The sequence below is a fragment of the Patagioenas fasciata genome, chromosome 3 (genome assembly GCF_037038585.1).
Source record: "Patagioenas fasciata isolate bPatFas1 chromosome 3, bPatFas1.hap1, whole genome shotgun sequence".
NCBI classification, from domain to species: domain Eukaryota; kingdom Metazoa; phylum Chordata; class Aves; order Columbiformes; family Columbidae; genus Patagioenas; species Patagioenas fasciata.
Window position 1 is genome coordinate 115,291,048 of NC_092522.1, and position 13,486 is coordinate 115,304,533.

The 13,486-nt window shown below is 43.9% G+C and overlaps 1 pseudogene; it reads right to left on the reverse strand.

Moving 5' to 3' along the window:
• Nucleotides 1-6,220: 6,220 nt before the first annotated feature.
• On the reverse strand, nucleotides 6,221-6,806 carry LOC136100341 (ras-like GTP-binding protein RHO; annotated as a pseudogene).
• Nucleotides 6,807-13,486: the final 6,680 nt, after the last annotated feature.

The following is a 13,486-nucleotide window of genomic DNA, read 5'->3' on the forward strand; positions in this document are numbered from 1 at the left end:
GGGGTAAGTTACTGCCTTGGGGGTGTGGGAAATGTTATGGAGGAGCATCCTGCGATTGCAGAGGACTTACTACGGGATGTTTAGGACAGGGACCAAGGCTGGGGAAATGGAGGGATCTGTGTGGTTTGGGAAGGGACAAGTGTGGGAAAACTGAGTGACAAGGGGATAGAAGAGGCCAGTGGTTTGTAAAGAGTTGGCTGATCAGTATGCCTGTCTGGCCATGCCCTGTACCTGATCAGCAGGGCCTGTCTTCTCACTGAATTCCATTTCAGATGTTTTTTCGGGCTGAGGAACTCTCTACTCTGTGTACATGTGTGTTTGGGGTCTGGGTGAATCACTGGTGAATGTCAAGCTGGACTAGCTGGTGAGTAGGATAAGAGGCTTTGGGAACCAGGCATTGAAGCAACCATAAGCCTGGGCTCCGTGCTGGGGCCACCAGAGGTCTGTGCATTGGCTATTGGAGGGACCTGGCCAGCTACTGGGGAGATCATGGGTCTGGAAGTCAACTGAGAGACCTGGTTCTGTGTGTTTGTGCAAGAGTCAACCGGAGATCCAGGGGCCAGATACTGGATAGGTTGAGTGTCTCGGGACAGTGGCTAGAGGGATCCATGTTGTATATGTGTCTATATAAATGTATATGTATATGTATATGTATATGTATATGTATATGTATATGTATATGTATATGTATATTTCATTAAATGGCTTTCATCTTAATCAGCCAGAAAGCAGAGCAGGATGAGGCCCTTGGTGCTGTTGTGTTTCTGTGTGTTGAGCGTTTCTATGTTGCTGGCCATGTATATATGTAGATATGTGTTGAATATGTGTGTTTGTGCTCCTGTACCTACTGGGAATACATGCACAGCCCTGCTGCCAGATGAACCTGGGGCAAATAGCCTCGCCTCTACTGGGCCATTAGATTTGGCAGCTTGGGGACAATGATCTGTGCCCTTGGGCTAGCAGTTGGGTTTAAGCTAAGGATAGCCTCTGAAAAGACTATCCTACTGCCCAAGCAAAAGGATTGAAAGGGAGAAGATGGATCCTTTTAGTGCCTTTGAGCTTGCAAATTCCCTCTCAACCAAAGCTGGATGACAACAGGCAGCTATTTAATAAATCACCCCCTCCCAGCACCTGGACACATCCACCTTGTGAAACTGCTTGGGTCAAACATACCTGAGGTGACAAAGTTGCTCCCAACAGCATGGAACTGCTCAGAAACCAGTCATTGGTGTGGTTCACGAATCGAATGTTCCTCTACCAGTCTGTCTGCTCAGCAGGCACAGCCCAAGGGACGTGCTGAGGGAGGTTGTCCCCAAAATCTGTCTCATCCTGACACGGGAGGTAGCTGGCATAAAACACGTGTTCGGGAACCAAGCAGATTGAGATGTGAACACATCAGCAGTGTGGAGGTAGTTTTAATGATAGACATGTCCACTAGCAGAGATGGAGCTGAACAAAGAGGCTTTCAAGGCCTGAGGGACACCTAAAATTTAGTTTTGGTAAATAAAGTTGCAGTCCTTCTACCTTTTCATATGCTACTCTGAGCTGCTGTGGAGGAATCCAGCTCCTTATTTCCATCCAAACATAACAACGAACTGCAAGCTCTTGTATCACTTTGTCATTCTCTAAGTGATGGCAGAGATACACTCTAAGATGATGAATTATTTAAAACCGATGCAGTACATTTCACAAAATGGATTTGATTAAGTGGCAAGATATTATGAAGAAAACTGAGACAAAAGCCTAAGAGAATCTATTTTCATAAAATATAGAATGCTTCCTGTCTGATGATAATTTCGAGTAAACAGACAAATTAGTAAGTAGACTGATAGATTGTCCACTAGAAAGATATATTTACATAGAAAACAAATACAAAAGATATATTTACATAGAAAACTAATACAAAATGAAGAATTATCTTCTCTCCACTCCCTTTGTGAAACAGGCAATGAAAAGGAAATAACCCATGGGGATTTTTTTAGTTTCAAACTTCTCTTTTTTCCAAAGCCCTGTGCTGTGTGCTGTCCAGGTATGTTTTTACTAAACAGTGTCTTTAATCTTAGATATGGTTCCGTGCATAATGGGTTAATTTCCATCTTCTCTCTCACAGTACTCCTTTTCTTTGCTTTTTATTTTCCTTAATAAAAAGTCCCATAAGTCCTATTTAATATTTAAAGTCACAAAAGCAAAAAAAAAAAAAAAAAGGTTAATAAAACCATTTGTGATTCTCCTTTTGTCTCCCTCTTCTTTTTAAAAATGAGGGTGGTGAAACAGTGGCCCAGGTTGCCCAGAGAGGTGGTGGATCCCCATCCCTGGAGACATCCCTCTCCCTGTCCCTCTTTTTCTCCCCTCCTCTCTCCTCTGACACTGGCAGAAAGACTTGCGTTGGAGAGCTCTTCTGGCTCAAGTCTAGCCTGGATATTGACTCCTGGCAGCTTTCTTCTATATGGATTCATCGCTATTGATTTTTGTTCCTGGTTTAAGATAGGGCCATTCATCACTTTCCGCATGCCAGTCTCATTCATTCTTTCTCGCTCTGCCACAGCCAATATTTGAAGCTCTTCACATGCTTGAGTACAACAACCCTGGAGGCCTGTGGCTAGATAGGCAAAAAGACTTGACCATGAGGCCTACTAGAAAGCTAATATTATACTAATAACAGATGAGATGTCTAGGAGTAATTAACTTCCATTTGTAGAACTAAACCTATCCTGGAACTGAGAAGTCAACCACAGACAGTTGATAATCTAGTGATTATTGCCACATAATGGGGACAGACTTTTTAGAAAGACGTGTTACAACAGGACAAGGGGTGGTGGTTTTGAATTAAAGGAGGGGAGATTCAGGCCAGACATGAGGAAGAATTTTTTTACAATGAGGATGGTGAAACACTGTCCCAGGTTGCCCAGAGAGGTGGTGGATGCCCCATCCCTGGAGACATCCCAGGCCAGGCTGGACGGGGCTCTGAGCAACCTGATCTGGGTGAAGATGTCCCTGCTCATGGCAGGGGTTGGACTGGGTGAGCTTTGAAGGTCCCTTCCAACCCAAACTATTCTATGATTCTAAATTTTGTGGGCATGCTCAGCCTAAAGTATAGTTTGTTCTTTATAATATCATTTTAGTACAAAAACACACCTCCTCATCGAAGGCCACCCACCTCCAGGAGAAGACCCCTAGTCACTGAGCATTAGTAAGAATAGTGTTTTATAACTTGTATGCAAATATTGTAACCAATCAGCCCTAGAGGACTGCCCTGAGGGCATGTATGTACTGATAGCATTTTCGTATAAATGATTGACATTTTCTATAGCTGGCATACACAATCTTCAATGGGAAGGATGAAGCAGCAACCATCGAGCTCCATGCTGTTTTGAGGGGGGTCTATGTCCTTCCAGTTGCTCCACAGTGCAGATGTGCAGAGTCTCTCCTATATGGTCATACAGACTGTAGCTTGTGGTGGAGTACGGAAGCAAACCACAGACACAGAAGTCTTAGGCTAATACCCTGACTGCTGGGCTATATCCCCTGCTTTCTGAATCATAGACTGAGGCTAAAATACAAAAAAAAAAAAGGAAGTTATCCAGTCTGTGGTTTTCTCATGGGACCCAGATGTCCTAAAACAGGGACAGCTGTCCAATGGATTTCTTCAACTGCCACATAGCAACCTGCTCTTGTGAAAGTGCTCTGAGGCAAATAAAGAGAAAGAACATTTAGATTTTTTTGGCAAAAGTGGCAAAAAGATAATTTATACAGCTTTAACAAAAAGAGGATGAAAAACCTCCCACGGATTTCTCTTTTCCAGTTGCAGAGGAGTATACAGTGGAAACAGACTGCCAACTTTGTATTTCACATACATACAATAACAAGGTTAATGTTAAGAAACAGAAACTAAGATTAGTGTAGCAGCAGTTTAACTCAGACATATGTACAGTGAAACCAGTTACCATTATCTTGGACAAAGCACCCTTCTGGAGGAAAATACTTGTTTATTTAGATTGAAAACAGACACCAGTCAACACGCTGACCAGTGTCCTACTAAGCACCAGGCAGTGTAAGCCCAGCATCGCCAAAGTGGTCTGAACTTTCCAAGCAGTGGGAACAGTCAGTGTTTAGCATCTTTGCAAAACTGCCTTCCTCCAGTTCAGTACCCCACATCAGAGCCACCTGAGACACCTCTGTTCTTTAACTTATCTGCAGTCTAATCCTCCCCACCCACACATACACATATAAAATGGAAATAACAATTTAAAACTATCTACATAAATACAGCTCTTTGAAATGCATTAATGTGTGTTATTACCTGAATCAGAAGAACACTCACACACAGTGCACACTGATGTCCAAGATGCAGGAGAGAAGGGCTTTAAAGTTTGGGTACAATATCAGGTTGTATCGAGGGGATTATTATAGACTGAGTGAAGAGGAAACTGAGTTTAAGAATGGTCCAAGAGGGAAAAGAGAAAGGGCATGGAAAACAAGTCAAGAAAGCTCCAAGAAGTAGATGGTTCACAGTTACTTTATGCAGCAGTTTCAGTTTCTCAGTTTTTAAAATGGAAATAACACCTACTTGTCACCAAGAGATGAGTTGGTAATTTGTGTTGAAAAGTGCTCAGAGATTCTTGGAAGAAAGGTACTTTTGGAAATGTAAAGTGTCATCCTTGAAGTGTTTGTTATTGTGTTGCAGTGTGACTGTGGACTTCAAAACTGCTACTAAAAAGCGAAGTAAAAGGAGAGTAGAAACCCCTCCAAATAATAAATACTTGGCCAACCTCAGTATTTCTACCCATGGTAATATCAATAGAAAAATACTGCTGGGAAGAATGGGTAAGCAAAAATCTTACATGTGTATTTTACTAGGTCGCTCACCTGGAAAACCTAGTTTGCTACATGTTCAGCTCCAGGTAGCATAATCAGTTCAGAAAATTGTGTTTACTCTCATTTTGTTTCCCCTGGGAAGCTGTAATCAAGCTGCCAGTGTAATGAAACCACCACCGAGGAAGTCTGCAAAAGAAAGTGATAGACTTCCATGTTCTAGTTCATCAGAGTTACGCTCAATTAGCCCTGTACCTTTACTTCAGGATCAAAAGGAGTTTACCTTAAAATGTTTTTCTGTCCACTTACTGTGTTACAGCATGTGCCTTCCAGTCCTGCAGTCACATTATTTGCCTGCTCCCAGACTTGCATCTTTAATGTCAGTCCATAAGCCAGTTCCTTGGGCTGCCAGCAATCAGTGCTTCAGAGAAGGGAGGAGTATGGAGATGTGTTCCAAGTCTTTCCATTTTGGTCCATCTCTGTGCCTCTCTCAGATTTTCTGCTTAGGTTGACAGCATGTCTCAGTCTCCTTCCAGATTGTTAATGACTTGCAAAGCTGAGAGCATGGTTCTTGGCATTCCCTTTACTTCATGTCTTCTGCCTGTAAGTGCTAAGGAAAGACAGAAAGGTTTAAGATACATTCAGACCATAAGGACAAAGAGGTTTAGAAACTGATGGCTGGTCTTTTCACTTCTCTCCTTTTAAGGTAGGAATTCTATCAAGAACTGGATTATCCTACCCCAAAGCCAGGCTGTTTTACCTGAGTTTATTTACCTGTGCCTGAAGAAGTGGAGATGGCACTGCCTTCATTGTACCCTATGCTATACATTGCTTTCCTGATTCATTTATGCTGAATGAATCCTACAGAAAGCCAGACCTGTTCTGCCAGTCAGAAACCCACTGCTGTTAGCAGAGCAGACTACTGGATAGGTGTGTGGTGACTCCCTTCCCCAAGGACGTCCTTCAAGGAAGCCTGTGGAAGGGAGCCCATACTGGGAAACCTCGTCAGCAGAGCTGCCAGACACTGAGCCTTGCAACTGGGAAGGCTGGGATTAGATTAACTGAAAAACATGTTCATGTGCTTGTGCCAATAGTTCTGTTTTAGGTTCCCATCCTAGTTTGTGCGCTTCTCAACCAAAACAATTCTGTGGAAGAGCTCTATGTATTAATAGCTTGGTCATTTCTATTTCTCAAGACCAGTACTCAGCTTGAATCTGGAATTGTGCTCTTCAGCCTGTGCTGGAGATGGAGAAGGAAGCCAATCCAACTTTTCTAGTGTGACACTTTGCAGAAATAAGGAATTTCTATCCTCCTATAATACAAAAGCAGCCCCTGTAGCACCCACACATTGATATCTACTTACCTTTCCACATCATGGAATCCAACAACAAAACAATGTTCACTTCTCTTACAAAATTTGGTAGTGTCTGTCATGTCTCTTTTTCCTCTTTTTCCCATTTAATGCACAGTGGCTAATGATCTCCAGGGCTGTATCAACACCTTTTGTCTTGGCAGAACACTCCAGGTAAGCATATGCCCCAATGCTGGCAGCTAGAGCTTTTCTTTCTGTAGTGTTAATTGGCTCATTGCCTGAAGAAGTTAGTTTCTTCTTAATAACTTCATCACCCCTTAGTTCTATCTTGGTAGCCTCCAGAATAACAGGTACTGTGGGGCAGAACAGTTTGATTTCTGGAACCCCAAAATCAAGGATGTTCTGCTGTGAGTCAGGCCTGTTCACAGAGAAACACATTAAAATAACATCAGTGTCCTTGTAGAACACTGAGCGGAGATTTCAGTAACTGAATTCATTCTTTCCTGCCACATCGAAGAGAATTAGTTTAATCTCCTTCCCATCTACCTCTGTGTCAGTGGCATAAGTGTCAAACAGAGTTGGCTCATACGACTTGGGAAGCTGTTCCTGACGCAAAGAGGAGGCACATCTTACCACAGCAGTAGTCTCTGACTGTGGTTACCTTTCTCCTCAGAGCAGCCATCCATTGAAAACAAGGTGAAGCACAAAATGGATTATTCCCACACTGGGATTATTATTTTATTTTTTTTTCTTGTGGAGGGTAGAAGGAGAAGAGGAGGGAAATCCCATTAGTTTGGAATTCTTCCACTCATATTTTTTTTCTCTCCATACTCCTATCCTACCTTCATTCCGTATGTTTTTCCCCTTTGAATTTCTCTGGTATCGGAATCTTCTGAAATTGTGAGTACCTTGCTCTTAACTGTTATTATAGACCAAAAAACGAAGGCATAAACCAAGTCTGGATATAACCAAGATTCCTGCAGTGCCCTATATTTCTGTTTTATCATCTCAGATGTTGTTTATGGTCAGCGTTCAGTCCACAAAAGATTTCATTTTCTAGATTGAATGACTTAATTTTGTGAGTGAGATGGAGTATAAAACACTGTACTGAGCAACTATCCAAATCAGTTTTATTGACAACATTTTCCTGCCATGGTTTGCTGGTAGAATTCCACCAACGGTGATAGCTATCCTGTGTAAGTCCATGCTGCTTTCATTCATAGATTTGCTGTCATGCAGGTGTTAAGAAAGTGTTCTCAGTCTTCACATATAGTCACAGTTAACTTCTATGAGATTAAAGTTTGCTAGACTTACAGGATAGTAATTTCCAGCATTTACTTTCTTCTCTTCCTTGATGTTCAGTATTAGATTGGTTTCTTCTAATATTGTTGCCAGCTCATCTTCCTTAGGTCACTGGTGCCCCTGCAAGGAGAACTTACCACCACGCTTCAAAGACTATAATGATGACTACAGTATTTAAAGGAATAGGTTGATGTTTCTTAATATAACCAACCAATCTACAAAGAGAACCTGATGACTTAATGGTTTTTTTTTTTTTTTTTTTTTAAGAAACCTACTTTACTGGTAATAAAGTGGAAGTTAGACAAATCATTAACAAATCACAGCATGTTTACTTTAGAAATTTCCTTGTTCCTATTGCAAAAGACTCATCTTGAGTGAGCATTTCAGTATTGAGTGTTCCAAAATACTTTTGTGTGGGGTGTGACAGTACTAGAGTGAAAATCAGCAGTAGATCTGCCAGACAGATCCCCAAGACACCCCTTTCCAGATCTGCTGAAGCATCAGAGGGAAACGAATTGCAGCATCAAAGAGTGGATGCAGTGGGAAGGGATCATCTAGTCCATCCTGCCCTGCCGAGAGCATGATCAACTACAGTAGGCTGTTCAGGACGGTGTCCAGCTGGGTTTTGAGTACCTCCAAGGATGGAGTCTCCACAGCCTCTCTGAGCAATCTTTTCCAGCGTTTAATCATCCACAAAGTAGTCAGACAAAGTCTATCAACTGGAGAGTATAAGGACAAAGAACTGTCCAGTGTTACGGATAGTATCTTGAACTCCAGAGGTGAAGACTGAATTCCCTGGTATCTTCTTGTCATTGGACAAGTCATTTCTCCTCTCTCTGTCTCAGTTTTCCTGGTACACAGAGACTGCAAGGTGTCTGCAATCACTAAAACCTGAGAAGAGAAGGAAACAAGGGTGGATTAATTTGGTCTCTGCAGAGAGAACTGTTTCCAAAAGCATTATCAGTGAGGCAGATATGTAACTGCTGATTAGTATAGTTATGTAGTCAGCCCATCTATTTCATACAACTACAGAAAAGTTATTCAGCAGACATGAGGATTTTTAGGTCTAAAAATTTTAGACTAAGGGTGAGGAACTTGTTTAACTTGAAGTCATCTGGAGACCTAAGGCCACTTTATTTTTCTATGGTGGCTGATTTTACTCTGCTGGACCGTATTTCCTGAGTCCTGTTCAATATGAGTCTGACAGTCTTGACAAAATGACTTGACTCTTGACAAAATGAAAGTTATCAACTTCTGACTTGCCTCACTTAGTCCTTGGAAGAGCAATGCCAGCGGGTCCGATACAGCCCTTTAGGATCATGAAGGCATTTCTTGTTTGGGATGGTGTGTTTTTATGTGTGCTGTGCTTAGCAACAACCTCTGTATGAAAATACTCAGGTCTTTTTGACCTTCTCTTTATGTGCCTTGGCATTCCAATTTCTAGCTACATCAGCATGGCTTCTCTGCTGAGAACACTGATAGCAAGGGGATGCAAGAGTTAAATTCTGTGTTTCTTTGGGCACACTGGAAAGCAATGGACCTGCTGTGACACCCAACAAGTGGTCTGGTTCCTATATGTGCCAGAAACTCTTAGCAGCTTAGAGAAACACTCAGCGTTTCTGCCTCTGCTCCTATGCCCTCAGTACAGGACAGACATGGACCTGTTGGAGAGGGGCCAGAGGAGGCCACCAAGATGATCAGAGGGCTGGAACAGCTCTGCTGGGAGGACAGGCTGAGAGAATTGGGGTTGTTCAGCCTGGAGAAGAGAAGGCTCCGAAGACACCTTATTGCAGCCTTTCGATACTTAAAAGGGGCCTATGAGAAAGATGGGGACAGACATTTTAGCAGGGCCTATTATGACAAGACAAGGGGTTACAGTTTTAAATTAAAGGAGAGGACATCCAGGCTACAGATGAGGAAGAAATTGTTTACAATGAGAGTGGTCAAACACTGGCCCAGGTTGCCCAGGCAGGTGGTAGATTCCCCATCCCTGGAGACATCCCATGACAGGCTGGACGAGGCTCTGAGCAACCTGATCGAGTTGAAGATGTCCCTGCTCATTGCAGGGACTTGGACTAGATGAGCTTTGGAGGTCCCTTCCAACCCAAACTATTCTGTGATTCTCTGATTCTGTCTACTCAGAGCTTTTTAGCACTAACCTGTAAACTGTTCATACTTAGTTAGCTCTTACTTTCCTTCACTGAGCAGCTTTGCCTGCATGAGGACTGCAGGATGCTATTGCTGGTGTTACAGGACAAGTCAGTGTGCAGGACTCAGGATACAGCACTGGCACATATGGCTTCCTCAGCACATTATGCCACAGCAGGCAATGTACTTACTTGCCTACTTATTGACAAAAAGGAGAAAGATTGCCTTCCCCACTGAACTTTCACACTTCTAGCACAGATTTGTTCTTGAACACAAATTATCTGAGTTACAGACATGCCCTTTAGAAAATCTGTTTAACGAAAAAGAGCAGGGGGGGAATATAATCTGGAAACAATCTCCAGTAAGTGACTGGAATTTTCTTCTCAGCAACAAAAAATGCCAATTGGATTAAATCAAGTGAAAAACAAAAGGCTGAGTTTTAATCACAAAACCACCAGTACAAGCAATGAAAGCACAGAAGTGGTATCTTCTTTCCCCTGCTTCATGCTTTCTTCATCAATCATACAGATGTATGTGGTGCAGCAGGACTAATGCTCTGCTTTGAGAGTGCACATGTAGGGGTTACTGGAAGTTTCATCTTGCTTGAAGAAGTATAGTTTAGTGTAGCATGCAAATTTGATCAGAAAATATAAAAATTACAACATAAATTTCAAATTCAACCCTCAAATATGTGAGCTGGCTGCATTCCCTGGTACTTTCCAGACCAAAACTGTGCTTGAGTACAGAATCGATCCTGTACAAAACCCCCCAAGGAGAGGAAAAAGCCACCTCATCCCAGAGATTATTTTAATGATTTTCTTTCCAAGTTTTCCACCCTGAGAAGGAAGCCTCAGCACTTCCATAGCTGATTATCCACCATGCTCATTTACAGCACTGCTGGTCAGGTTCCTGTTTTCCCTGGTGCATTGATTCAAGCAGGAAAAGGATCCTGTGAACAACTCTACTCCTGGTTTCCACTGCTCTTGAAACTGGCTTTCTTCATGCTTTCATGTATGGGCTGAAGAAACAATGCTCCAGAGAAGAGAGGTAAAATATAATATACATTAAGGGCTTCTTCACCTCCACTTAGACATCTTAGGGCAAGTACCACACAGTGCACTGATATTTATGGGTTAAATCCACTGCAGGAGAAAGGTAGCACGTAACAGATTTACATTAAGTATGAAACCCAGGCCAGTTACACATTTAGGTATAATTTGTGATAACCACAGTGACTTAGATGTTCCCTGTAGAGGCCATTGCTGGAGTGTACCCTAGGACAGTCTTCTAATATAAAGCCTCAAAAAGAAATATAAAACATTCGGAATCCTGGGTCAAGGAATTATATAGACTTTGCTGCAGTCTTCCTTGCAAGGTGAGACATGTAACATCAGACCCTTTGCCTTCAGTGTAACTATGTGGAAGACTACAGGTGCAAGACTTTGCTAGAAAATTAAGCATTCTGGCTCAGATCATAAGTGGGAGATGGAACTATATCTGTTCAATCACGAGAAGAGCCCCTGCTATGGGTTTGACTTGGGTTAGTTGGAGTGTAGAGTATTTCCTTAGCACAATTTGGAAGTTGGAACCAGTAGAGCGTCTGGATGAGGCCACCCTGCTACAAACTCTTAAAAAGTATGAATCTGGGCCACGTACTTTGCTTTCTCTGTGCCAAGGCACACAGGTAATTGCCAGCTGTGCCCTGGGTGAACAACAGAGCCATGCGCTTTGAAATAAATAAGCTGCAGATTTCCCTGGCATCCATGGCACAGCACAGATGAGATGGTGAACACAATCGCTCATTCAGATGATGCTTTTTTTCCATTTAACGAAGCGTTTTGCTCATGAAAAAGCAAAAGCAAACATCCAGGCATGATTCTTCGCGCCACCAAAAAGCCAAATAAAAAAGGGATTCCAAAGCGTGTTGAAGCAGCACTTCCCACCCTCTCTGAAGCACTGGCAGCTTTTCCTGGAGCCGTGGGGATGGTGGTGCCCAAACCAGCCGGGCCACCGCGAGGTGGCTCTGAACTCCAGGGAAAAACCCACCACCAGTCCAACACCGCTCAGAGACCCAGCTCAGAGAATTTGTTTAGAGGACTTTCTTTATATAGCAAGTTAGCTCTATCTGCCCATCAGAATAGGTCTACATGCTCGACAAAATAGCTTGGAGAAGGCTTCCACATAGATAACTTTTTTTTTGTTGTTTCACGAAGAATTTGAAACTGTGAGCAATGGCATCAGGATGTGAAGGGGCAATGAAAGTCAGAAAATTAGCCTGTTAAAAGGCCAAAGCTGCTGGAGAACACCAGTGCCTACGACTACATTTTATTTCTGTTTTGGTTTTGTTTGTTTGTTTGTTTGTTTGGGTTTTATTGTTGTTGTTTGTGGTTTTGTTTGTTTGTTTTTGTTTCGTTTTGGTTCTTTGTGGGGTTTTTCTGAACATTAGTTTGAATTTCTCATGTTCGGTTCACGTAAAATTTGCATTCCAAACTATGTAAGATGAAGGTACGAACCCACCCATTACCATCCAGGGACATGCTGTTTTGACAGGGAGAAATGGGAATTACAAAAATCCCACAGAAAATTACATTTCAGTGTCTAGGTTTAAGTGAACCATTCACCCTATTGACACACGGTTGTGTAACCGTCTGCTGCAAGTAATAATAACTTGCCAGGCAATTTGATACACTCAGTGGTGCATTTGGTCTTCAAGTGGATATTTTTAAATAGTTTTTAATAACAATGACGTTGTTCAAATCACTCATTTTTGCTCTGTTTACCAATGCCAGTGCTGCTGGGAGGCAGTAGCCACAGGACATCGCTGAGGTGAAAATGTTTGCAGGGAAAAAGCTTGAGACAACACCCAGTTAAACAGCGATCGCTGCAACAGCGACACAGCGAATCACTCCCGGCAATTTCACAGGGAGAGGCTTCACAATACACAGGTTTATCAATGCACCCAGCGTGAGCCACTGCTTTTATTTTAAGGTACTTCAAGCAGTCTGAAACTCCGGTGTTTTGCACTAATTTATTTTCCGCATTTATTTTTTCATGGCTGTGACTTCCGATATCTCTGTGAATTGAGACCAGAAGGGCATTTCAGTTCAAGTCTGCTACTTCTCTCGCTTTGTAATTCCTCTGTTCCCTTTTGGCCAAAACCTGGCAGGAGAGAGGCTCAAACACGATGAATTTTTTTCGCTTAAGGAAGGGGTCGAGTCCTGCGTTTTTCCAGTAATATCCACCGAAAGCTTTTGTTTTATTTAACCACCTGCAATAACCTCAGTTCCACTTTGCCTGGGTTTTACAGACGGCGCCCGGGACGCGGAGATCTTCCCTCTGTCTCGGTTGCTCTCCCAGCGTCTTACGATCGGTCACCCCGAGCACCGGGGACTACGGCAGGGACCGGCCGCGACCGGACCGGCCGCAAAGCCGCCACCCCGGGGCCGGGAGGGCGGCTGGAGCCGCGCTGTGGGGGGGAAGCGGGGAAGCTCCTCGCCGGCTGCACGGCGCAGCCCGGAGCCCTGCCCCGGGTCCCTCAGGGGGTGCGGAGACCGGCCCCACTCACCTCCCAGCCCCGCCTGCCGCCTCACGGCCCTGTCCCGCCGCCGCCCAGCCCGGCTCCAGCCGCCCCGCAACCAGCGGCCCCGATGTCCCCGCCCGGCCCTGTTCATCCCCGGTCACCAGCCCCGGTCACCAGTCCCGGTCACCAGTCCCCGTCCCTGTCTCTGTCCCCGCCGCCGCGGGCGCCGCTCACTCCCCGCTCCCCCGCCTCCCCGCACCCCGCCTCCCTCCCGCAGCACTCCGCCAATCGCGGCTCTCTCCGCCGGGGATGACCTCACTCTTTGCTTTCCCATTGGCCGGCTATATTAAGAAAGTCGCGAGCGCCTTTAAATAGCGGCGCCGGCTCGCAGC